At 52.5% G+C, this 24909-nt stretch overlaps 1 long non-coding RNA gene across 1 annotated transcript in view; it reads left to right on the forward strand.

Annotated features, from left to right (window-relative positions):
• The first annotated feature begins 6937 nt into the window (after nt 1-6937).
• LOC141192508 (uncharacterized) overlaps nt 6938-24909 on the forward strand; it is a 155200-nt gene continuing 137228 nt past the window's right edge. Inside the window, exons 1-2 of the long non-coding RNA XR_012265892.1 lie at nt 6938-7258; nt 14962-15048. This is a non-coding gene — a long non-coding RNA (uncharacterized lncRNA). The remainder of the gene's footprint in view (nt 7259-14961; nt 15049-24909) is intronic.

The following is a 24909-nucleotide window of genomic DNA, read 5'->3' on the forward strand; positions in this document are numbered from 1 at the left end:
GATCTGAAAGCAGAAAATCCAGTGCTGACTTCTAGAACATTTGGGGTAACTTTCCCGCATTGGTCTCTACATGATCTGTGAATTCAGGGAACTGCTAGATCTGCAGCAGATAAAAGAGGGATTATATCAAAATGCCATCATGCAGACCAGCAAGTGACACATCGCTGGGATAAGGTCCTCTGCCCCGACTTGTTGCTTTTAGATTACATAGCAAAAACCTGATGACAGTTTCCCTGTAATAAAATCCCAGAGCTTCTCCCATGGGAAATCCAGCGGGTGGCAGATACTGGCCTGGAATCCTGCAGATACACAGCACTGCCGTCGCCTATACACTGCATTGTGAAAGGATTTGGCCCCCTTGAACTTTTCTACCTTTCGCCACATTTCTGGCTTCAAACATAAAGATATAAAATTCTATTTTTTGGGGGAAGAATCAACAACAAGTGGGACACAATCGTGACGTGGAAGGAAATTTATTTGCTATTTTAAACTTTTTTAACAAATTAAAAACTGAAAAGTGGGGCGTGCAATATTATTCGGCCCCCTTGAGTTAATACTTTGTAGCGCCACCTTTTGCTGCGATTACAGCTGCAAGTCGCTTGGGGTATGTCTCTATCAGTTTTGCACATCGAGTGGCTGAAATTCTTGCCCATTCTTCCTTGCAAAACAGCTGGAGCTCAGTGAGGTTGGATGAAGGGCGTTTGTGAACAGCAGTTTTCAGCTCTTTCCACAGATTCTCGATTGGGTTCAGGTCTGGACTTTGACTTGGCCATTCTAACACCTGCATATGTTTATTTTTGAACCATTCCATTGTAGATTTTGCTTTATGTTTGGGATCATTGTCTTGTTGGAAGATAAATCTCCGTCCCAGTCTCAGGTCTTTTGCAGACTCCAACAGGTTTTCTTCCAGAATGGTCCTGTATTTGGCTCCATCCATCTTCCCATCAATTTTAACCATTTTCTTTGTCCCTGCTGAAGAAAAGCAGGCCCAAACCAAGATGCTGCCACCACCATGTTCGACAGTGGGGATGGTGTTTTGAGGGTGATGAGCTGTGTTGCTTTTACGCCAAACATATCGTTTTGCATTGTGGCCAAAAAGTTTGATTTTGGTTTCATCTGACCAGAGCACCTTATTCCACATGTTTGGTGTGTCTCCCAGATGGCTTGTGGCAAACTTCAAACGAGACTTTTTATGGATATCTTTGAGAAATGGCTTTCTTCTTGCCATTCTTCCATAAAGCCCAGATTTGTGCAGTGTACAACTGATTGTTGTCCTATGGACAGCCTAACCCACCTCAGCTCTAGATCTCTGCAGTTCATCCAGAGTGATCATGGGCCTTTTGGCTGCATCTCTGATCAGTCTTCTCCTTGTTCGAGATGAAAGTTTAGAGCAGTGTTTCCCATACTCCAGTCCTCACAGACCCCACAGGTCGTGTTTTCAGGATTTCCATAGTATTGCACAGGTGAGAGAATTCCTGATGCCTTGATGATACTTCCATCACCTATGCAATACTAAGGAAATCCTGAAAACACGACCTGTGGGGGTCCGTGATGACTGGAGTTTGGGAAACACTGGTTTAGAGGTACGGCCGGGTCTTGGTAGATTTGCATTAGTCTGATACTCCTTCCATTTCAATATGATCGCTTGCACAGTGCTCCTTGAGATGTTTAAAACTTGGGAAATCTTTTTGTATCCAAATCCGGCTTTGAACTTCGCCACAACAGTATCTCGGACCTGCCTGGTGTGTTCCTTGGTCTTCATGATGCTCTCTGCACTTGAAACAGAACCCTGAGACTATCACACAGCAGGTGCATTTATACAGAGACTTGATTACACACAGGTGGATTCTAGTTATCGTTACCAGTCATTTAGGACAACATTGGATCAGTGGATTCTAGTTATCATTACCAGTCATTTAGGACAACATTGGATCAGTGGATTCTATTTATCATTACCAGTCATTTAGGACAACATTGGATCATTCAGAGATCCTCACTGAACTTCTGGAGTGAGTTTGCTGCACTGAAAGTAAAGGGGCCGAATAATATTGCACTTTTCAGTTTTTATTTTTATTTAAAAGTTTAAAATATCCAATAAATTTCATTCCCACTTGTTGTTGATTCTTCCCCAAAAAAATTCAATTTTATATCTTTATGTTTGAAGCCAGAAATGTGGCAAAAGGTAGAAAAGTTCAAGGGGGCCAAATCCTTTCACAATGCCCTATATCTACCACTCGCTGACCTCCCTCTGTGAGAAGCTGATGGTTATTAATTATGGAATACAATGTTTTATTATAGCGGTGAGTGCTGCATTCACTTCTTACACTCATTCATGTGGATTTGTCTGATTAGTGACCTGCACCAGCTTATATCATGGGGCTGCTCAAAGTATAAAAATTTACCAAAAAGGTGTGGTCTGTTTATTTTCTTTTGGTTTCCATTTTGTTTTACTTTTTTTTTTTTTTCTTTACGTGGATCTTTCTGTAAAAAATAAATAAAAACTAAAATATAGTCAACCTCTGGTATGCTCTACTACCATGAGATCCCCATAATAAAGGCAGAATTTAATAAAGGGTTACACATTTATCCAAGACATTGAAAGTTATGGTTAAAAAGGTAAAAAGACTTTTCTTTTTTTGCAGCAAAATTGGCTACAATTGCACAGACAGGTTATATTTGCCCACAGCGTCGGACTGGGGAGACTGGGGCCCACCCTACAGCTAGATGCTGATACCTGTTAGCCATTATCCCCGTTATAGTGGGACCTCGACTGTAAAACACAGGCGGCTCCTGCACATCTACTGTGCGCACAGCACAACTGGGATGTACAATTACGGTAGTTTGCATTAACACTAGGACTACTGGACTCGTGACCCCGCCTAGAACTACTGAAAGGAGTCATTTTGACTCCTTGCTTGTTTTCGTTTATTTTTAGAGTTTCATTTGTGGTTATTTATTAATAATTATATTTTTTGTAATGTATTATTATTGTGAGATCCAACAGTAATGCTTTTGATTGTTTTTTTTCTGCTTTTCTTATTTTTCTACAGAAAATAACAATAATTATAATAGACGTTTTTCAAACATTTTTTTTTATTCAAGTGCACACATATAAACAACAACTGAAGAACAAAAAGCAGAGAAAATGTAGGTGGAGGAGCATAAAAATGAAAATATGGCGCAGAATTCACCTTCTAAACATTTGGTGTTTCGCATTTTAGGCATTGCCTTTGATTTATGGCAGTACATTGCCCACACAAAGACTTACCACAAGTCTTACAATTTCCGACAGATCTATTTTTCTTGCACCTTTCTTTGATCTGGCAAAATTTTGTTTGAACCATCACTTCTGAGCATGTAGAAACTTGGGACGTGGAACCCTTTTCCCTATCTGTGACATAAGGACCACTCAACTCTCTCACAAGCGTTTGCAAAAATGCCTTGCGTGACATTTTTTGGTGGGTAATCTCCTTGAATATTATCCATGCATTTATACCCGCAAAGTCTAAGGCATTTTCAAATGCATGAACAGGCCATCTCCTTGTGCATGTTCGTGTGGTATATTTTCGTGCCATCTGATCCACTACATCTACTCCATATTTTGTTTCATTGTAAAACTTTACCGTTTCTGGAGTTTTTTTAGCGGAATCAGACGCAACAACAACATCTGGATGGACGGAACTCAAAATGACAACATTTTTGTTGGTCTTTCCTTGATATACTGTAAGTGTAAAATTGTCTTCATTTCTAAACACTTTAGTGTTGTACAATTCCTCTTTCATGGATTTTATTTCTTTAGGCACTTCTCGCCTTATCTTGTTCAGTGTTCCCACGATGGTTGTTCCTTTGCTTTTTAGCTGTTTAGCTAATTTTACTGAAGTAAAATAATTATCGGTTGTAACATTGCGACCTTTTTTCAAAAACGGGTCCAATAACTTCATTACCACATGGTCAGCTAAACGGTCCTCAGCACGGCGTGTGTCATCTTTGCCTAGATAAGGGAAGCCATTTGCCAGATATTTGCTCCTCTTATCAACAGCTAGCCAATATTTGTGGCCATATTTATCTGGTTTGGAAGGCATGTACTGCGTGAATGGACACCTAGTTTTGCTTGGGAAGAGTTGCTCATCCACCGTTATGTATGGGCCAGGTTTGTAACATGCAATACAATTTTCAATAAACCTGTCCCACACAGTAGAAAATAGAGCAAACTTGTCCGTTTGTAGTCTCTCCGATCGAGTAGATTTCTCATCAAATCTGAGAAACCTCATAATTTCAACAAAGCGGTCCCTAGACATTGTCGCTTTGCAAAACGGTATTCCCCAGTCATTACACCAAATACTGCTAATTGAGTGACGGTTCGTGCCAGATATTCCACGAGCATAGAATATCGCAATGAATGCATCTAGCTCCTCATCAGATAGAGTTTGTTCCGCATTACACAGTAATACAAGCAGGTAAAACACAAGGAAAATGTGAAAAGTTGACATGTAAATTGAACTACATCTATATGAACATCAGGGTAAACAAGACAGAGTGAAAAAATTATGCACAAAACTTTATAGCAACATTTAGTGACAAAAGGACCTCAAAATATAGTAGGGAGTCAAAATGACTCCCTTCAGTAGTTCTTGGTAAATTTTGAAAAAAACGCGCAAATTTTTCACCAAAATTATTTATTATCACAAAATCTTTTTTCACATCATATTTGAGGAAAAGTCACAGAGTTTCAAGCCGGAATTCTGAAAAATGTAGTCACAGAAGAGAAATAAAAAACGAAAGGAGTCAAAATGACTCCATCAGTAGTTCTAGTGTTAAAGGGCTTCTTTGGTGAAAACAAGTTATCACCGATCCATGGGCTCCTCAGGATTGGTGATAACTTAATGATCGTTTGGGTCCGACCATTGGAAACCGCACTGATCAGAATTGGGAAGTTTTATCCCTGACAGGACACTTTTATCCCCATTTTAAAATGCAGTGGCAGGTGGGATGTCTGACCGCAGATCCATTCATTCTCTTTGGGGCTTCCAGAAAAAAACAAGAGCAGCGCTCGCAGCCATTGAGGGAATGAATGGATCAGTGGTGAAGTCGCACATGCTGCTCCAGTCTAGTGGGGATAAAAGCTCCACATTCTACCAATCGGTGCGGGTCCCAGCAGTCAGACCCCCACCAATCAATACCTTATCACTTATCCTTTGGAAAGGTGATTACTTGTTTTCACAGTAGAATTCCTGTAAGTGCATCTTGTTCCAAGTATTTAATCACAAATCTAAATAAAGATTATTCTCCTAATTAATATCAGAGAGAACAATTGACTGCTGTACACAACACAATCCACTTTTTCAAGACCAATAATACCACATTCAAGGGAGAACTAACGTGACACTGTGACCAGACCACATATTACCAGCATAAAGCGACCGAATAATCCCACGTAGAAGGGAGAAATACAGCCACACCGTGACCAGACCACATATTACCACCACATAGTGACCGAATAATACCACATATTGTATAAGGGACAAATATCGCCACACCATGATCAGACCAGATTTTAGCAGCATATAGCGACCAAATTATTCCACATAGAAGGGAGAACTACCGTCACACCGTGAGCAGACCACATATGACCACCACATAGTGACCGAACAATACCTCATACTGTAAAAGGGACAAATATCGCCACACCATGACCAGACCAGATTTTAGCAGCATATAGCGACCAAATTATTCCACATAGAAGGGAGAACTACCGTCACACCGTGAGCAGACCACATATGACCACCACATAGTGACCGAACAATACCTTATACTGTAAAAGGGAGAAATATCGCCACACCATGACCAGACCAGATATTACCAACATAAAGCGACCGAATAATCCCACGTAGAAGAGAGAAATACAGCCACACCGTGACCAGACCACATATTACCACCACATAGTGACCGAACAATACCTCAGACTGTAAAAGGGAGAAATATCGCCACACCATGACCAGACCAGATATTACCAACATATAGCGACCAAATAATTGCACATACAAGGGAGAAATACCACCACACCATGTCCACACCACATAGTGACCAAATAATAACACATACAGGGATAAATACCACACCATGACCGGACCAGATATTACAACATAGTGACCGAATATTACAATACTGATCATTAATGAAATGTCCTCGGACGCACATTCAGTTGAAACCAGTGGGCCCCCTCTACGTCCTGCTCAGGGTCCTGCCAAGGACCCTGGCCCACCGGATAATCGTCCAGTGTCCCGGTGCTCCAGTCAGACCCTGTTTGCCCACCAAACTGATCCATTTAAATGTCTGATTTTAGAGTTTGCATTGTGTTCCTTTTCTTTGCTTATAAAAACATAATAATTATAGTCTATGGACCTTTTCTGATGCTGATGGTTCACAAAAGAAATTTGAGACATGTTTGATTGTAATCTGATTTGCAGATAAAGCTGGCCCATTCAAATGATTGGATTGCCAAAAAAAGATCCATTTGCATCCTTGTTCTGTGTGTTTTTCACTGACTAATGTTAGAAGTTTGTAAATCTTCACTTTTTTTCTCTCATCAATAGGTGGCAGAAAATGTCATTTTTCAACATGAGGAGAGAAAACTTCATTCCATCACTTTACCTGATGGGCCCATGTAGGGTCGGACTGGCCTGGTGTGATAAATTCCCGGTGGGCCCCGATGAGAGAGTGAGAGAATTGGTAGCGGAGGCTCTTAAAAAGTGCGGGCCCTTTAAAAGCGCAGCCGAAGGAAATGTAGCGTCGCGCGCGGCGCTCCTACTATTCAGTGGTGACAGCGGGTGACGCGCATAGTCACATGACAGGAGGACGTGATCTTGGTGGGCGGTGACACGCACCGCGCTTTGCTTTCCCGCTGGTGGCTGGCAGTTGTGTGGTGTCAGGTGACACGCTGACGTCACGCTCTCCTCTCCCTGCTCCCCTGCCGGCTTTTGATACGCCGACGCCGCGCTCTGCTCTCCAGTCCCGGCTCCTGCTCCCTTGGAATTGGCCTTGTAACACCGGCTCCCGTCCGGGTATGTAACACCGCACCAGCACCGCGCACCGCCCTCTTCTCTCCTGCTCTCTTGGCCTTTTAAGCCGGCTCCTGGGCTGAGTATGCGGTGACCTGCACTCTGCTCTCTCACCATCACTCTGGAAACAAGGCTGCAGGCCTGGCTACAGCTCTCCCTGCTTCAACTTCAAGTCAAGTGCAATATCCACGTTTTTCTGGGTGAGTGTTCCCAGCATTGGTCATCATCCATATATGGAGGGGTCGCAGGCTGGTCACATGGGGACATGGGGCTGAAGGGGGGACTGGCTGGACCCATGGGAACATGGATGGGGACATGGGGCTGAAGGGGGGCCTGGCTGGACCCATGGTGACATGGATGGAGACATGGTGCTGAAGGGGGGGGCTGGCTGGACCCATGGGGACATGGATGGAGACATGGGGCTGAAGGGGGGGCTGGATGGACCCATGGGGACATGGAGGGGGATATGGGGCTGAAGGGGGGGCTGTCTGGACCCATGGGGACATGGGGCTGAAGGGGGGGCTGGCTGGACCCATGGGGACATGGATGGGGACATGGGGCTGAAGGGGGGGCTGGCTGGACCCATGGGGACATGGAGGGGGACATGGGGCTGAAGGGGGGGCTGGCTGGACCCATGGGGACATGGATGGGGACATGGGGCTGAAGGGGGGGCTGGCTGGACCCATGGGGACATGGATGGGGACATGGGGCTGAAGGGGGGGCTGGCTGGACCCATGGGGACATGGATGGGGACATGGGGCTGAAGGGGGGGCTGGCTGGACCCATGGGGACATGGATGGGGACATGGGGCTGAAGGGGGGGCTGGACGGACCCATGGGGACACGGAGGGGGACATGGGGCTGAAGGGGGGGCTGGACGGACCCATGGGGACACGGAGGGGGACATGGGGCTGAAGGGGGGGCTGGACGGACCCATGGGGACACGGAGGGGGACATGGGGCTGAAGGGGGGGCTGGACGGACCCATGGGGACACGGAGGGGGACATGGGGCTGAAGGGGGGGCTGGACGGACCCATGGGGACACGGAGGGGGACATGGGGCTGAAGGGGGGGCTGGCTGGACCCATGGGGACACGGAGGGGGACATGGGGCTGAAGGGGGGGCTGGCTGGACCCATGGGGACACGGAGGGGGACATGGGGCTGAAGGGGGGGCTGGCTGGACCCATGGGGACACGGAGGGGGACATGGGGCTGAAGGGGGGGCTGGCTGGACCCATGGGGACACGGAGGGGGACATGGGGCTGAAGGGGGGGCTGGCTGGACCCATGGGGACACGGAGGGGGACATGGGGCTGAAGGGGGGGCTGGCTGGACCCATGGGGACACGGAGGGGGACATGGGGCTGAAGGGGGGGCTGGCTGGACCCATGGGGACACGGAGGGGGACATGGGGCTGAAGGGGGGGCTGGCTGGACCCATGGGGACACGGAGGGGGACATGGGGCTGAAGGGGGGGCTGGCTGGACCCATGGGGACACGGAGGGGGACATGGGGCTGAAGGGGGGGCTGGCTGGACCCATGGGGACACGGAGGGGGACATGGGGCTGAAGGGGGGGCTGGCTGGACCCATGGGGACACGGAGGGGGACATGGGGCTGAAGGGGGGGCTGGCTGGACCCATGGGGACACGGAGGGGGACATGGGGCTGAAGGGGGGGCTGGCTGGACCCATGGGGACACGGAGGGGGACATGGGGCTGAAGGGGGGGCTGGCTGGACCCATGGGGACACGGAGGGGGACATGGGGCTGAAGGGGGGGCTGGCTGGACCCATGGGGACACGGAGGGGGACATGGGGCTGAAGGGGGGGCTGGCTGGACCCATGGGGACACGGAGGGGGACATGGGGCTGAAGGGGGGGCTGGCTGGACCCATGGGGACACGGAGGGGGACATGGGGCTGAAGGGGGGGCTGGCTGGACCCATGGGGACACGGAGGGGGACATGGGGCTGAAGGGGGGGCTGGCTGGACCCATGGGGACACGGAGGGGGACATGGGGCTGAAGGGGGGGCTGGCTGGACCCATGGGGACACGGAGGGGGACATGGGGCTGAAGGGGGGGCTGGCTGGACCCATGGGGACACGGAGGGGGACATGGGGCTGAAGGGGGGGCTGGCTGGACCCATGGGGACACGGAGGGGGACATGGGGCTGAAGGGGGGGCTGGCTGGACCCATGGGGACACGGAGGGGGACATGGGGCTGAAGGGGGGGCTGGCTGGACCCATGGGGACACGGAGGGGGACATGGGGCTGAAGGGGGGGCTGGCTGGACCCATGGGGACACGGAGGGGGACATGGGGGCTGAAGGGGGGGCTGGCTGGACCCATGGGGACACGGAGGGGGACATGGGGCTGAAGGGGGGGCTGGCTGGACCCATGGGGACACGGAGGGGGACATGGGGCTGAAGGGGGGGCTGGCTGGACCCATGGGGACACGGAGGGGGACATGGGGCTGAAGGGGGGGCTGGCTGGACCCATGGGGACACGGAGGGGGACATGGGGCTGAAGGGGGGGCTGGCTGGACCCATGGGGACACGGAGGGGGACATGGGGCTGAAGGGGGGGCTGGCTGGACCCATGGGGACACGGAGGGGGACATGGGGCTGAAGGGGGGGCTGGCTGGACCCATGGGGACACGGAGGGGGACATGGGGCTGAAGGGGGGGCTGGCTGGACCCATGGGGACACGGAGGGGGACATGGGGCTGAAGGGGGGGCTGGCTGGACCCATGGGGACACGGAGGGGGACATGGGGCTGAAGGGGGGGCTGGCTGGACCCATGGGGACACGGAGGGGGACATGGGGCTGAAGGGGGGGCTGGCTGGACCCATGGGGACACGGAGGGGGACATGGGGCTGAAGGGGGGGCTGGCTGGACCCATGGGGACACGGAGGGGGACATGGGGCTGAAGGGGGGGCTGGCTGGACCCATGGGGACACGGAGGGGGACATGGGGCTGAAGGGGGGGCTGGCTGGACCCATGGGGACACGGAGGGGGACATGGGGCTGAAGGGGGGGCTGGCTGGACCCATGGGGACACGGAGGGGGACATGGGGCTGAAGGGGGGGCTGGCTGGACCCATGGGGACACGGAGGGGGACATGGGGCTGAAGGGGGGGCTGGCTGGACCCATGGGGACACGGAGGGGGACATGGGGCTGAAGGGGGGGCTGGCTGGACCCATGGGGACACGGAGGGGGACATGGGGCTGAAGGGGGGGCTGGCTGGACCCATGGGGACACGGAGGGGGACATGGGGCTGAAGGGGGGGCTGGCTGGACCCATGGGGACACGGAGGGGGACATGGGGCTGAAGGGGGGGCTGGCTGGACCCATGGGGACACGGAGGGGGACATGGGGCTGAAGGGGGGGCTGGCTGGACCCATGGGGACACGGAGGGGGACATGGGGCTGAAGGGGGGGCTGGCTGGACCCATGGGGACACGGAGGGGGACATGGGGCTGAAGGGGGGGCTGGCTGGACCCATGGGGACACGGAGGGGGACATGGGGCTGAAGGGGGGGCTGGCTGGACCCATGGGGACACGGAGGGGGACATGGGGCTGAAGGGGGGGCTGGCTGGACCCATGGGGACACGGAGGGGGACATGGGGCTGAAGGGGGGGCTGGCTGGACCCATGGGGACACGGAGGGGGACATGGGGCTGAAGGGGGGGCTGGCTGGACCCATGGGGACACGGAGGGGGACATGGGGCTGAAGGGGGGGCTGGCTGGACCCATGGGGACACGGAGGGGGACATGGGGCTGAAGGGGGGGCTGGCTGGACCCATGGGGACACGGAGGGGGACATGGGGCTGAAGGGGGGGCTGGCTGGACCCATGGGGACACGGAGGGGGACATGGGGCTGAAGGGGGGGCTGGCTGGACCCATGGGGACACGGAGGGGGACATGGGGCTGAAGGGGGGGCTGGCTGGACCCATGGGGACACGGAGGGGGACATGGGGCTGAAGGGGGGGCTGGCTGGACCCATGGGGACACGGAGGGGGACATGGGGCTGAAGGGGGGGCTGGCTGGACCCATGGGGACACGGAGGGGGACATGGGGCTGAAGGGGGGGCTGGCTGGACCCATGGGGACACGGAGGGGGACATGGGGCTGAAGGGGGGGCTGGCTGGACCCATGGGGACACGGAGGGGGACATGGGGCTGAAGGGGGGGCTGGCTGGACCCATGGGGACACGGAGGGGGACATGGGGCTGAAGGGGGGGCTGGCTGGACCCATGGGGACACGGAGGGGGACATGGGGCTGAAGGGGGGGCTGGCTGGACCCATGGGGACACGGAGGGGGACATGGGGCTGAAGGGGGGGCTGGCTGGACCCATGGGGACACGGAGGGGGACATGGGGCTGAAGGGGGGGCTGGCTGGACCCATGGGGACACGGAGGGGGACATGGGGCTGAAGGGGGGGCTGGCTGGACCCATGGGGACACGGAGGGGGACATGGGGCTGAAGGGGGGGCTGGCTGGACCCATGGGGACACGGAGGGGGACATGGGGCTGAAGGGGGGGCTGGCTGGACCCATGGGGACACGGAGGGGGACATGGGGCTGAAGGGGGGGCTGGCTGGACCCATGGGGACACGGAGGGGGACATGGGGCTGAAGGGGGGGCTGGCTGGACCCATGGGGACACGGAGGGGGACATGGGGCTGAAGGGGGGGCTGGCTGGACCCATGGGGACACGGAGGGGGACATGGGGCTGAAGGGGGGGCTGGCTGGACCCATGGGGACACGGAGGGGGACATGGGGCTGAAGGGGGGGCTGGCTGGACCCATGGGGACACGGAGGGGGACATGGGGCTGAAGGGGGGGCTGGCTGGACCCATGGGGACACGGAGGGGGACATGGGGCTGAAGGGGGGGCTGGCTGGACCCATGGGGACACGGAGGGGGACATGGGGCTGAAGGGGGGGCTGGCTGGACCCATGGGGACACGGAGGGGGACATGGGGCTGAAGGGGGGGCTGGCTGGACCCATGGGGACACGGAGGGGGACATGGGGCTGAAGGGGGGGCTGGCTGGACCCATGGGGACACGGAGGGGGACATGGGGCTGAAGGGGGGGCTGGCTGGACCCATGGGGACACGGAGGGGGACATGGGGCTGAAGGGGGGGCTGGCTGGACCCATGGGGACACGGAGGGGGACATGGGGCTGAAGGGGGGGCTGGCTGGACCCATGGGGACACGGAGGGGGACATGGGGCTGAAGGGGGGGCTGGCTGGACCCATGGGGACACGGAGGGGGACATGGGGCTGAAGGGGGGGCTGGCTGGACCCATGGGGACACGGAGGGGGACATGGGGCTGAAGGGGGGGCTGGCTGGACCCATGGGGACACGGAGGGGGACATGGGGCTGAAGGGGGGGCTGGCTGGACCCATGGGGACACGGAGGGGGACATGGGGCTGAAGGGGGGGCTGGCTGGACCCATGGGGACACGGAGGGGGACATGGGGCTGAAGGGGGGGCTGGCTGGACCCATGGGGACACGGAGGGGGACATGGGGCTGAAGGGGGGGCTGGCTGGACCCATGGGGACACGGAGGGGGACATGGGGCTGAAGGGGGGGCTGGCTGGACCCATGGGGACACGGAGGGGGACATGGGGCTGAAGGGGGGGCTGGCTGGACCCATGGGGACACGGAGGGGGACATGGGGCTGAAGGGGGGGCTGGCTGGACCCATGGGGACACGGAGGGGGACATGGGGCTGAAGGGGGGGCTGGCTGGACCCATGGGGACACGGAGGGGGACATGGGGCTGAAGGGGGGGCTGGCTGGACCCATGGGGACACGGAGGGGGACATGGGGCTGAAGGGGGGGCTGGCTGGACCCATGGGGACACGGAGGGGGACATGGGGCTGAAGGGGGGGCTGGCTGGACCCATGGGGACACGGAGGGGGACATGGGGCTGAAGGGGGGGCTGGCTGGACCCATGGGGACACGGAGGGGGACATGGGGCTGAAGGGGGGGCTGGCTGGACCCATGGGGACACGGAGGGGGACATGGGGCTGAAGGGGGGGCTGGCTGGACCCATGGGGACACGGAGGGGGACATGGGGCTGAAGGGGGGGCTGGCTGGACCCATGGGGACACGGAGGGGGACATGGGGCTGAAGGGGGGGCTGGCTGGACCCATGGGGACACGGAGGGGGACATGGGGCTGAAGGGGGGGCTGGCTGGACCCATGGGGACACGGAGGGGGACATGGGGCTGAAGGGGGGGCTGGCTGGACCCATGGGGACACGGAGGGGGACATGGGGCTGAAGGGGGGGCTGGCTGGACCCATGGGGACACGGAGGGGGACATGGGGCTGAAGGGGGGGCTGGCTGGACCCATGGGGACACGGAGGGGGACATGGGGCTGAAGGGGGGGCTGGCTGGACCCATGGGGACACGGAGGGGGACATGGGGCTGAAGGGGGGGCTGGCTGGACCCATGGGGACATGGGGCTCAAGGGGGGGGCTGACTGGACCCATGGGGACATGGGGCTGAAGGGGGGGGCTGACTGGACCCATGGGGACATGGATGGGGACATGGGGCTGAAGGGGGGGGGCTGACTGGACCCATGGTGACATGGATGGGGACATGGGGCTGAAGGGGGGGGGGCTGACTGGACCCATGGTGACATGGATGGGGACATGAGGCTGAAGGGGGGGGCTGGATGGACCCATGGGGACATGGGGCTGAAGGGGGGGGGCTGGCTGGACCCATGGTGACATGGATGGGGACATGGGGCTGAAGGGGTGGGGCTGGCTGGACCCATGGTGACATGGATGGGGACATGGGGCTGAAGGGGGGGGGGCTGGCTGGACCCATGGTGACATGGATGGGGACATGGGGCTGAAGGGGGGGGGCTGGCTGGACCCATGGGGACATGGATGGGGACATGGGGCTGAAGGGGGGGGCTGGTTGGACGCATGGGGAGACATATGGATGGAGGTACGGTGCTGAAGGGGGGGGCTGGATGGACGCATGGGAGGACATATGGATGGAGGCACGGGGCTGAAGGGGGGGACTGGATGGACGCATGGGGAGACATATGGATGGAGGCACGGGGCTGAAGGGGGGGCTGGCTGGACGCATGGGGAGACATATGGATGGAGGCACGGGGCTCAAGGGGGGGGCTGGCTGGACGCATGGGGGGGACCCATGGAGGTGAAGGGGGCCAAGTTGGGGACCTGGATGGACACATGGAGGTGAAGGGGGGCAAGCTGGACACATGGGGACCTGGATGGACACATGGAGGTGAAGGGCGGCAAGCTGGACACATGGGGACCTTCATGGACACATGGAGGTAAAGGGCGGCAAGCTGGACACATGGGGACCTGGATGGACACATGGAGGTGAAGGGCAGCAAGCTGGACACATGGGGACTTGGATGGACACATGAAGGTGAAGGGCGGCAAGCTGGACACATGGGGACCTGGATAGATATATGGGGTGGGGTGGGATGCATATATGAGGTGGACAGGATGGATATCTGAAGGGGGGCGGGCTGGTCACATGGAGGCCCGGATGGATATATGGGAGGGGCAGGCTGGACACATGGAGACCAGAATGGATATATGGGGGGGGTCAGGATGGATAGATGGGGGGGCCACGCTGGACAAGGGACTTTATTACTGTTTAGGGGCCAGATTGAGGAACTTTATTAGTTTATGATGGCGAGTGGGGAACATTATTACTTTAGAGTCCAATTAGGGACATTATTACTTCTGTAATATAGCTTACTTTTTAGGAAACTGTTTTCCATAAGAGGGGACAAAAGGGGGGTCCTGTTACTGTGCAGGGCGCCACTATGTCGCTTTATTTCTTCAACTGGTGTAGTGTAGAAGCCTGGGGAAAAGTGGGAATGTGCTCTAAAAGAGATCAGTTATTGATAACTGTGTGTTATTTTCTGCAGAGATGATTCCTGGCTGGAAGAAGTGATGGCGGACTGTGCCAGATGAAGAAAAGCGAAGATGAAGAACTTCACCTAGAGACATCACTGGTAAGTCAGTGTATTACTGTACACTTACACTATATAGTATATTCAGAGCTCCTGTGTATGTCACTGCTGACCAGTGTATTACCTATATACAGAGCTCCTGTGTATAATGTCACTCGTGATAACTGTATTACCTGTACACTATATGCAGAGCTCCTGTGTATAATGTCACTCGTGATAACTGTATTACCTGTACACTATATGCAGAGCTCCTGTGTATAATGTCACTCGTGATAACTGTATTACCTGTACACTATATGCAGAGCTCCTGTGTATAATGTCACTCGTGATAACTGTATTACCTGTACACTATATGCAGAGCTCCTGTGTATAATGTCACCGGTGATCACTGTATTACCTGTACACTGACACTATATACAGAGATCCTGTTTATAATGTCACTGGGGATCACTGTATTACCTGTACACTGACACGATATACAGAGATCCTGTTTATAATGTCACTGGGGATCACTGTATTACCTGTACACTGACACTATATACAGAGCTCATATGTATAGTGACAGTGTTGTTAGTATTGTGGTTTGTATTCCTGATCAGTATTGTATTATTTGGTCACTATGTGGTGGTAATATGTGGTCTGGTCATGGTGTGGCGATATTTGTCCCTTTTGTATGTGGTATTATTGGTGTTGTTATAGTGGATTATGTTGTGTATGGCGGTCATTTGTTCTCGCTGAGATTAACTAGGAAAAGATTTTTTTCCATGAGGCCACGGCTTCACTATCAGCATTTGGTCAGTATTTTTTCTCAGTAGTGAGAGGCAAAAGCAGGAGTGGGTGATAAATCCAGAATTGGTGACTTGTTTCTATTCTACCTTTTCTCTGATTGTTCCTCACCTGGTTTTGGCTCCCACTCCTGAGAATAATCCTGACTGAATACTGATAGTGGGGCTGTGGCCTTAGAGATGGAATACTTGGAGCAGAGCGTCTGAGATGCACTTACAGGGGTTCTCCGGTGAGAACAAGTCATCACCTCTCCACAGGATCAGTGATAACTTATTGATTGGTGGGGGTCTGACTACTGGGACCTGCACCGATCGGCAGAATGTGGAGCTTTTCTCCCCATTAGACTGGAGCTCATGTGCGACTCGACCACTGATCCATTCATTCCCTCAGAGGCTGCGAGCGCTGCTCTTTTTTGGAAGCCCCCAAGAGAACGAATGAGGCTGTGGTCAGACGTCCCACCTGTCGCTGCATTTTAAAATGGTGATAAGTGTCCTGTCAGGGATAAAACTTCCCCATTCTTCCAATCAATAAGTGATCACCTATCCTGTGTAGCCCATGAATCTGTGATCACTTGTTTTAACCAAAGTAGCTCTTTCATGCAAACTCCAGAAATTGTCCATCCCTGTTCTAGTCTGTGCACAGTAGATGTGAGGAGCCGCCGGTCACTGCTCCACTATAACAGGGAGAGCAGAGAAAAGAGATCTGCATATTGCTGTAGGTGGCCCCTAGAGTCAATGTCCCCTGTGGGCCCCAGACACCCCAGTCCGACCCTGCTGACATCTGATTAAGGCCTAAGGCCCCGTTCACATGTCAGGTTTTAATCAGTGTTTTTTTTTCTCATTTTCATCTGATTTTGGTCAGTGTGGCAGTTTTTCTCCTCAGTGGGGCATATTTTTTTTATATGTAAAGTAAAAAGCTAAAGGTTTCCTCGCCTCGCTTGCCCGGCCTATAGACACTGGAGAACAGGCAGTACAGGCAACATGGTTGGTTCTGGCCATTTTTCTGAGAGACTCATTGACTTCAATAGATGATCTTTATCTACAAATCGGATGAAAATCGGACCGGTCTCAGTTCTGATTTACAGATCAATCGTCCACAAAAAATAGAGCTGTAAACCTGTCCCCGGTCTATAACGGAGCATATTCTACCTGTTAGAGAAATAACCAGACGTGAAAAGAGCCATGTGCTATTCTTACAGGGAAGGGGCCACCATTTTATGTTTTGTATTAATAATTATGTAATCAATTATTTTTAATACAAAATTAAATATCCCACTTTATTAGTTTTTTATGTATTTATTTTTACATTGGCCACTGGGGGCTGCCATTTTTATTTGGGGGGGGGGGGGTGTAAGAAGCGCTCTTACACACCTCATTTACGGCAGCCCTGGCCATAAGAGACAGTAGTCTGTCACCGACTCTATCTCTAACATTACAGGCCGCTCCTCCTGCCTCTAGCTGTGACCTGGGCACGCCCCCTTGGCTGTTCAGGTCGCAGCCGTGGGAGAAGATTGCAGCCATCTTTGTGGAGCCTGCAGTGTAAGCTGTACATTCCCCCTGTCGTCGCACGCACTGCTCAGTCAGAGCGTGCCATGACAGGAGCTGCCGGGGAGGAAATGCCTGGGAGTGGAGGCCCCGAGTGAGTATCTGCGGCGTCGCCGTGCGGTGATCTCAGCCTCTCTGCTGTTATCACTGCCGACATCCTCAGGCAACACAGACACAGCGCTGCGTGGGAACGTGGAAGGTGAGTAGAAGCGTTTATTGTTTTGTTTGTTTTTTTTCCTTTGCATTGAATATATGGGGGCATATACACACAAGGGTGTAGTTGGAGGCATATACCCACCAGGGTGGAGGGGGGGGCATATACCCACCAGGATGGATGGAAGGGGCATATACCCACCAGGATGTAGGGAGTGTGCATATACCCACCAATGAAGGGGGGCATTTACCCACCAGGATGGATGAAGGGGGCATATATCCACCAGGATGGATGGAGGGGGGGCATATATCCACAAGGATGAAGGTGGGGCTTATGCCGACAAGGATGGAGGGGGGCATATACCCATCAGGATGGATGGAGGGGGGCATATACCCATCAGGATGGATGGAGGGGGGCATATACCCATCAGGATGGATGGAGGGGGGCATATACCCATCAGGATGGATGGAGGGGGCATATACCCACCAGGATGGATGGAGGGGGGGCATATACCCACCAGGATGGATGGAGGGGGGGCATATACCCACCAGGATGGATGGAGGGGGGGCATATACCCACCAGGATGGATGTAGGGGGGGCATATACCCACCAGGATGGATGTAGGGGGGGCATATACCCACCAGGATGGATGGAGGGAGGCATATACCCACCAGGATGGATGGAGGGGGGGCATATACCCACCAGGATGGAGGGGGGCATATACCCACCAGGATGGAGAGGTGGCATATACCCACCAGGATGGAGAGGCATATACTCACCAGAATAGAGGGAGGGGGCATATACACCTACCCAGGATGGATGGATGGAGGGGCATATACACCTACCCAGGATTGATGGATGGAGAGGCATATTCACCTGCCAAGGATGGAAGGAGGGGCATATACTCCTACCCAGGATGGATGGATTGATAAAGGGGCATCTACACCTAACGAGGATGGATAGATGATGGAGCATATATACTTACCCAGGATGGAGGGAGGGGCATATACACCTACCCAGGATGGATGGAGGGGCATATACACCTACCCAGGATGGATGGAGGGGCATATACACCTACCCAGGATGGATGGAGGGGCATATACACCTACCCAGGATGGATGGAGGGGCATATACACCTACCTAGGATGGATGGAGGGGCATATACACCTACCCAGGATGGATGGAGGGGCATATACACCTACCCAGGATAGATGGAGGGGCCGATACATCTACCCAGGATGGATTTATGGATGGAGGGGCATCTACACCTACCCAGGATGGATGGATGGAGGGGCATATACACCTACCCAGGATGGATGGATGGAGATACATATACACCTACCCAGGATGGATGGATGGAGGGGCATATACACCTACCCAGGATGGATGGTTGGAGGGGAATATACACCTACGCAGGATGGATGGATGGAGGGGAATATACACAGACCCAGGATGGATGGATGGAGGGGCATCTACACCTACCCAGGGTGGATAGATGGATGGAGGGGCATATACAGCTACCAGAATAGACTACCCAGGATGGATGGATGAAGGGGCATATACACCTACCCATGATGGATGGATAGATGGAGGGGCATATACAGCTACCCAGGATGGATGGATGAAGGGGCATATACAGCTACCCAGGATGGATGGATGGAGGGGCAAATACACCTACCCAGGATGGATGGATGGAGGGGCATATACACCTACCCAGGATGGATGGATGGAGGGGCATATACACCTACCCAGGATGGATGGATGGAGGGGCATATACACCTACCCAGGATGGATGGATGGAGGGGCATATACACCTACCCAGGATGGATGGATGGAGGGGCATATACACCTACCCAGGATGGATGGATGGAAGGGTATATACACCTACCCAGGATGGATGGATGGAAGGGTATATACACCTACCCAGGATGGATGGATGGAGGGGCATATACACCTACCCAAGATGGATGGATGGAGGCGCACATACACCTACCCAGGATGGATAGATGGAGGGGTATATACACCTACCCAGGATGGATGGATGGAGGGGCATATTCTCCTACCAAGGATGCATGGAGGGGCATATGCTCCTACCCAGCATGGATGGATGGAGGGTCATCTACACCTAACCAGGATGGATGGAGGGGCATAAACACATACTAGAATAGACTACCCAGGATGGATGGATGGAGGGTCATCTACGCCTACCCAGAATGGATGGATGGAAGGTCATCTACGCCTACCCAGAATGGATGGATGGAGGGGCATATACACCTACCCATGATGGATGGATGGGCCGATACACCTACCCAGGATGGATTGATGGATGGAGGGGCATCTACAACTACCCAGAATTGATGGATGGAGAGGCATATACACCTACCCAGGATGGATGGATGGAGAGGCATATACACCTACCCAGGATGGATGGATGGAGAGGCATATACACCTACCCAGGATGGATGGAGGGGCATATACACCTACCCAGGATGGATGGAGGAAGGGACATATACTGCTACCCAGGATGGATGGATGGAGGGCCATATACACCTACCCAGGATGGATGGACGGGCAAATACACCTACCCAGGATGGATGGAGGGGCCGAAACACCTACCCAGGATGAATTGATGGATGGAGGGGCATCTACAACTACCCAGAATTGATGGATGGAGAGGCATATACACCTACCCAGGATTGATGGATGGATGGAGGGGCATATACACCTACCCAGGATGGATAGATGGAGGGAGGGACATATACTGCTACCCAGGATGGATGGATGGAGGGGCATTTACACCTACTGAGGAAGGATGGAAGGGTATATACACCTACCCAGGATGGATGGATGGAGGGGCATATACACCTACCCAGGATTGATGGATGGAGAGGCATATTCACCTACCCAGGATGGATGGATGGAGGGGCATATACACCTACCCAGGATTGATGGATGGAGGGGCATATACACCTACCCAGGATGGATGGATGGAGGGGCATATACACCTACCCAGGATTGATGGATGGAGATGCATATTCACCTACCCAGGATGGATGGATGGATAGGCATATACACCTACCCAGGATTGATGGATGGAGAGGCATATTCACCTACCCAGGATGGATGGATGGAGGGGCATATACACCTACCCAGGATGGATGGAGGGGCATATACACCTATCCAGTATGGATGGGGGGGGCGTATACACCTACCCAGGATGGATGGATGGAGGCGCATATACACCTACCCAGGATGGATGGATGGAGGGGCATATACACCTACCCAGGATGGATGGATGGAGGCGCATATACACCTACCCAGAATGGATGGATGGAGGGGCATATACACCTACCCAGGATGGATGGATGGAGGGGCATATACACCTACCCAGAATGGATGGATGGAGGGGCATATTCTCCTACCAAGGATGGATGGAGGGGCATATACTCCTACCCAGCATGGATGGAGGAAGGGACATATACTGCTACCCAGGATGGATGGAGGGGCATAAACACATACTAGAATAGACTACTCAGCATGGATGGATGGAGGGTCATCTACGCCTACCCAGAATGGATGGATGGAGGGTCATCTACGCCTACCCAGAATGGATGGATGGAGGGTCATCTACGCCTACCCAGAATGGATGGATGGAGGGTCATCTACGCCTACCCAGAATGGATGGATGGAGGGCCATCTACGCCTACCCAGTATGGATGGATGGATGGAGGGGCATAAACACATACTAGAATAGACTACCCAGGATGGATGGATGGAGGGTCATCTACGCCTACCCAGAATGAATGGATGGATGGATGGATGGAGGGTCATCTACACCTACCCATGATGGATGGATGGGCCGAAACACCTACCCAGGATGGATTGATGGATGGAGGGGCATCTACAACTACCCAGAATTGATGGATGGAGAGGCATATACACCTACCCAGGATGGATGGATGGAGAGGCATATACACCTACCCAGGATGGATGGATGGAGAGGCATATACACCTACCCAGGTTGGATGGAGTGAGAAGCATATACACCTACCCAGGTTGGATGAATGGAGAGGCATATACACCTACCCAGGATGGATGGAGGGGCATATACACCTACCCAGGATGGATGGAGGAAGGGACATATACTGCTACCCAGGATGGATGGATGGAGAGGCATATACACCTACCCAGGATGGATGGACGGGCAAATACACCTACCCAGGATGGATGGAGGGGCCGAAACACCTACCCAGGATGGATTGATGGATGGAGGGGCATCTACAACTACCCAGAATTGATGGATGGAGAGGCATATACGCCTACCCAGGATTGATGGATGGAGAGGCATATTCACCTACCCAGGATGGATGGATGGAGGGGCATATACACCTACCCAGGATTGATGGATGGAGGGGCATATACACCTACCCAGGGATTGATGGATGGAGAGGCATATTCACCTACCCAGGATGGATGGATGGAGAGGCATATTCACCTACCCAGGATGGATGGATGGAGGGGCATATACACCTACCCAGGATGGATGGATGGAGGGGCATATACACTTACTCAGGATGGATGGATGGAGGGGCATATACACCTACCCAGGATGGGGACCATATTCCATATACCAGGATGGGGCATATAGAAGGATGAGGGGCATATACTGTAGGGCGTATATGGTGTCATTACGCTTAGGCTCTTTTGATACCTGTGATACGTCTGACCTCATAGTATGTCCCCCCTTTTTACTCTTTTGAAGGAGGTTGTTTTACACTTGAAGCATATATGTGTTACAATCCATAACTAAATCGTGTATATTTTTTTATTCTTCCTCTTTAGTGGTTAACTCTGGAATGAAGCACCGCTTTGTATTCATTTATATGAGATATTTTCATGTGCTGAGTGTCGGCTTATTTGTTACCCCCCCTCTTTTTCTCAGATATGATTGTAATTTGATTTATCATGAGACGATGGATTTTCGTTTTTTATACAGTTCTTCCCATTTTTGTATTGTTTTAGATAAACCTTGATAAAGGCTGAGGCCGAAATGTTGGTCAAACATCTGTATCATGAACAATTTATTGTCTGAATAAATACCTTGATTTGCATCAATATCCATTGTGCCTAAAGGTTTATATATATATATAAAATAAGTATTTTTGCATGTGAGTTTTCTTATAATGGTTTTAAATAGAAGACCGTACTGCGATATCATTGAGATACAAATGTTTCTGTTGCGATCCTCAGCTCTACCTGAGAACACAATCTGCGTGGGGGGCATCTGGCCAACATATAGCGGCGGGCACTCTGCAGCAACTCAGCACTGTTGACTTTGGAGGTCCTCTTCATTCCCTGGTGATCAGCGGCTGCATTCATCCCCTAGAACTGGATATGCTAAGACTGTTTGCTGTGGAGCCCTCTAGTTTCGATCAGATAAATGTGGAGGACAGCTCAACATATCTGTCATCATAGACAATCTGTGCCGAATCCTCACCCCTCACTGCTGAGCAGCTACCCTGTCTAGGTGGCAGCACACAGTGCTTTGTGTGTGTCCCATTGTGTTACTAGTGATATAGCAGTATACTAGGGATGCACCAACTCCACATTTTTATTAATATTACTCCAGATATGGACGAAACCCTCCAAGATGCAGGCTTTATTATACTACAGAATTTTGGTGCATCCATAATATATGCTCAAGCACTTTAATAGAAACCTGTTCCACCATGTCCATCCTTCACTGCGCTACTGGTATTTATTTGGAAACACAGGGATATTCCAGGAAAACGTGTTTTATGCTTAATAGAAATAAACTGATAACATTTTCAAAGAATTTCCATTGGTGTTTATCTCATTTTTGTAATTTACCTGTCTGGTTAATTCACATTTTTCATGTTTTTTTGTACAACCAGTTAATGGGGTGGTCTCAGTTTCTTAAAGGGAGTCTGTCACCCCAATACTCAAATCATTTATGGATTTGTATAGGAATCTTGGCCCCTATAAAAAAAAATATACTTTAGGTACAGATGATATTTTTATGCAAAAACAGCATTTACACCCCACGCTTAATTACCATCCTCTGCCCCTTACGATGATTGACAGCACAACCTATATTGAATCCTCATCCCTGCACACACTGACACTGCAGGAGCTGAAAACTCAGTGTCACGAGCTTGTGGGCATCCTCTGATCCCCTTGTCCAGTCTACAGTTGTCTTGTTCAGTGGGCAGAAAAAAGCTTTTACTTAAAAATTGTAAGTCTCGATTTGAGTTTGCCAAAAAACATGTGGGAGACTCCCAAAATATATGGAGGAATGTGCTGTTGTCAGATGAGACCAAAATTGAACTTTTTGGCCACCAAGGTAAACGCTATGTCTGGCACCAAACCAACAGCTCATCACTCCAAGAACACCATCCCCACAGTGAAACATGGTGGTTGCAGTATCATGCTGTGGGTATGTTTTTCTGCAGCAGCCACCTCCATTATCTGAATGCAAGGAAGATTGTGAACTTGTGCAGTAACACTTTGTCATTTCTGCTCCATTCTGTTTTCAAGCACAGGGTTAACAATGCTCTGACTTCATATCCGGCTTCATGGCTTGATCATAGATGCTGGATCCTGATTCCCAAGAAAATCCCACCAACCCAAGATTGTGAAAGAAATGCACAAAACACTTTTAGTGAATGTTAAATAGACCAAATTTTATTACAAATCATATTATTTCATTCAGTGTCTGAAATTTAGAATCAGCCAATTGCTATGAAAAAGACACTGAAAATGGCAAACCTCCGACTCACGAAGAATCATCCGTCAGCACTCAGGAGAGGAAAACCCCCTGTGGAGGAAACCTCTAGGGAACCATGGCTGGAGGACTTGCCCATCCCTCGGGCTTAGAAGGATAGTGCCAACAAGTAACAGCAAATTGTACTAGAATTTGTACATTGTATCATATTTACAGTGAGACATGATATACATCCACTATAGATATGATAGCAGTGACATCACATAGTCACACAAGTTACACATTACATCATCAGAAAACAGACAGTAATGGAGAAGGTCAAAGTAGGTGCCCTGTGCGAGCACCATATGGAGAAGTCTAATGCAACATCTCCAGGCCGTACACATAAAGGTGAAGGCAACTAGTACCGGACGTGAGGGAGATCTGGCTGCAACATCTGTCACCCCATTGATCGCTAGGGTTAGTTTGATCTGGCTGGCTAGGCGATATGGCTGATCTGGCTGGCTAGGCGATATGGCTGATCTGGCTGGCTAGGCAGTATGGCTGATCTGGCTGGCTAGGCGGTATGGCTGATCTGGCTGGCTAGGCGGTATGGCTGATCTGGCTGGCTAGGCCGTATCCCCTTCCTCCCTTACAGGTTGTGGAGTGATGAAGCTCCAGGTCTCCAGACACAT

The sequence above is a fragment of the Phyllobates terribilis genome, unplaced genomic scaffold (assembly GCF_046119375.1).
Source record: "Phyllobates terribilis strain yellow unplaced genomic scaffold, ASM4611937v1 Scaffold_63__1_contigs__length_7903474, whole genome shotgun sequence".
In the NCBI taxonomy this organism is placed as follows: Eukaryota; Metazoa; Chordata; class Amphibia; order Anura; family Dendrobatidae; genus Phyllobates; species Phyllobates terribilis.